Source organism: Chinchilla lanigera, unplaced genomic scaffold (genome assembly GCF_000276665.1).
Source record: "Chinchilla lanigera isolate Chin_1 unplaced genomic scaffold, ChiLan1.0 scaffold00053, whole genome shotgun sequence".
NCBI lineage: Eukaryota > Metazoa > Chordata > Mammalia > Rodentia > Chinchillidae > Chinchilla > Chinchilla lanigera.
Window position 1 is genome coordinate 12,320,880 of NW_004955454.1, and position 3,249 is coordinate 12,324,128.

Below are 3,249 nucleotides of genomic sequence, written 5' to 3' on the forward strand. Positions count from 1 at the left end.
TTTTTATTTTTTATTTTATTTTGTTTGAGACAGGGTCTCACTATGCAGTTCAGGCTGGCTTTAAACTCACTTTGTAGCCCAGGCTGGTCTCAAACTCCCAGTGATCCGCCTGCCTCAGACTGCCCAATGCTGGGATTACAGGCATGCGCCACCACGCCCGGCTGTTTTTGGTGTTTTTGAGACAAGGTCTTCCTGTGTAGGTCCAGCAGCTACATGCCTGGCAAGTATGTAACATGCCAAATCTTTTTTCTTTCTTCCCTCTACATTTTTGGGTTAGCAAATAGTTGTTGAGTCTCTGCTGTGCTCCAGCCAGTGTCTAGTAATTGCCAGTACTAGACACTGCAATTAGACGATAGATGATAGGTGGATGGATAGATAGGGAAATGCAGCACGAGTCCTCCAAGTAACCTGGAGAGCTCTGGCTGCAGGTGCAGTAGCTCAGCCCTGGAGTGCTTGGCTAGCAAGCTGGAGGCAAGGCACAAATAAACAAAGGTAAACCAGAGAATCTGGCCCACAAGTCCCTGTCTCTCCTCCTCGCCACTTTCTCATTCGAGGGCCCTAATTTACAGTGACCTGGGGCCAGGCGTGGTGGCGTGCAGCTGCGGCTGTGATCCCAAATCCCAGTACGCACTCAGAAGGCTGAAGCAGGAGGATCACCACAAGTTCAAGGCCAACCTGCGTTACACAGTGGTTCCAGGCTGGCCTGAAGTACATAGCAAGACCCTGTCTCCAAAACAGGAATCAAAACAAAACAAAACAAAACAAAACAAAGCAGTGACCTGGAAAGAAACAAAACAAGGTATGGCAGGAGTTGGTTGTGAGCCAAGAGGGTCTTAAGGCAAACCGTGGTCCTGAGCTGAGAGCCCTGGGGAACCATGGGTGGTTTGTTTACTGACAGGTGAAAGATTGGATCAGATCAGTACGAACACAGATTAGGGGGTGGCCAGACTGGCTGGGGAAGTAGGCGTGACCTGTCAGTTACAAAGATCCCAGAAAAAAAAACCCAAAAAACAAAGATCCCGAAGACGCTCAGAACGGTTCCCGAAGCCCTGCACCTGGACGCCTGGTGGAACTGGAGCAGGCTTTGTTGTTTTGTTTTTTTTTTTTTATTTTAAAGATAAAAGGAGGGAAACATTAACAGACATACAACATTTTACAACATATCACAAGCACAATACAGACAATACAGAGTTACAAACAAAGTGGTAGGGAATTAACAATGGTGGTTGTATTACATATTGATATCTTCAAAGTGGCTTCTCATGAAAACAGATATAGACATGCAATACTGGTCAACCAAAGTGGAGCAGGCTTTGAATGGCACGGCCTAGGCCCGATGTCAGCCTGAGGTGAGGGGTCCCAGCACTGCCCGCAGGACCCCGGTGTGGACGCGAGGTCTGGGCAGCGGAGAAGGACGCAGACACCGAGAACTTGCAATGTGACTCTCGCCCGGCCCGCCTCCAGGATGCGCTTCTATCTCGCCTTCTCCTTTACTCCGCCCCAGCTCACCCTGCGGAGCCAGTTTATCTCACTCTTCATTCTTGCACTTTTTCGAAGAAACTGTGCCACTGCTTTTTCTGCTTTCATTCAATTCTTTGTTCGGGACAAGAGGAACCTGGGATCTAACTCCCGAGGGAGAGACCAGCAACCCGCAACCCAGAACCCTTAACCAGTGAGCCACTGTTAGAAGGAGCTACCTGGTAACGTTGTGCCTCAGCCGAGAGAGTCCACCGACGCTACTGCGTGCTAGCTGGCTCTTGCTCAGGGAGGGAGGCTGGAGAGGGGCCACAGCTGCTGTCCGTGTGCAGGAATCCTCTCACAGGGCCGGTGAGGGAGCGTCTGGCCCACACAGAGAAAAGACGCACACGAGGGAGTGTCTTGGTTACTTTTCTCTTGTTGCTGAGACAAGACACCTGACGTCCAGATTAGGGAAGGAAAGGTTGATTTAGCTCACAGTCTGTGGAGGTGTTAGTCCATACTCAGCTGGCTCCAAGGCAGAGTGGTACATGGCAGAGGGCAACTGTGCATGAGGGGGAAGACAGCAAAGCAACAAGAGCAAAAGGGAGGACCAGAGGCAAGCAGCCTCTTTCCCTCCCTTATGTCATAGGCAAACTACCTGCCCCAGGGCGGGTGTAGCTCTCACATCCATAATCCCAGCATTGGGCCATGGATCAATCAAAAATCTAGAACAGAAGCCTGCCCCATGACTGCATGAGGCTTTGGGGGGACATGCGGACACAAACAGTAACAGGGTCTCAAAAGGTGTAAGTGGATGAGTTGTCGAATTGTACAATGAATCACCCAGAACGATGCAGCAAAGACTCAGAATCTAAAATTAATAACAATTAGTTTAAGGATTGACTCTACAGCCATACTACCCTGAACACACCCGAGTTCACGTGATCCTGGAACCTAGCAGGTCGGGCCTGGGGGCCTGGTTAGTACTTAGATGGGAGACCACCTGGGAATAACCGGTGCTGTGGGCTTTAGTTTGGTGGTGCATGCCTGTAATCCCAGCACTTGGAAGGCTGAGGCAGGAGGATCGCCATGAGTTCGAGGCCAACGTCCACTACATAGATAGACCAAAAAAAAGGACTGAGCCATTCCTGTGTCTGGTGCTATGCTGGGAATTTTGCACAAGTTATATTATTTGTATTATTTAATGTTACTGAATTCGTGGATGATGAGGCGCAGTCGGGGTGACTATGTGGCTGAGCGTCTCATCCACGGCTAGCAAGCGTTCTTGCTTTGGCCATAACAGAAATTAAAAATTTGGCAACAATGTGAATTCTTAGACAAAACCTTTAATTAAAAGAGAAGAAGATAGACCCTGTCTCAAAAGAAGAGAGAGAAAATTGGAAGGAAGTATAGATGAAAATCAAAAGTGGATTAATTTTAGATTAAAATACAGTAGAAGTTTATTCTGGAAAAGAAACAAAGCTGCCAAGAAAGAAATATAGAAATTGGCTCCTCCACAGATAGACGGGACAGCCCCTAACAAAGGGGTACATTTCACCTGCGGGGGGTCCTAAAAGAAGGTCATTAATTCATTTTCTTCTTCTGGAAGGAACAGGGGTCTCTGGACAGGGTGGAGTTCAGTTACCTCACAGGCATGAGTTTGCTCAGGGCCCAAAACGCACTAAGAAAGGTGCTGCTTTCCCTCTGCGTGGAGATTTTATTAGGGAAACACAATTTAACCAAGGTGTCTTGAAGATTGGTGTCAGGTCTCAATCAAATTTTTTTTTTTTT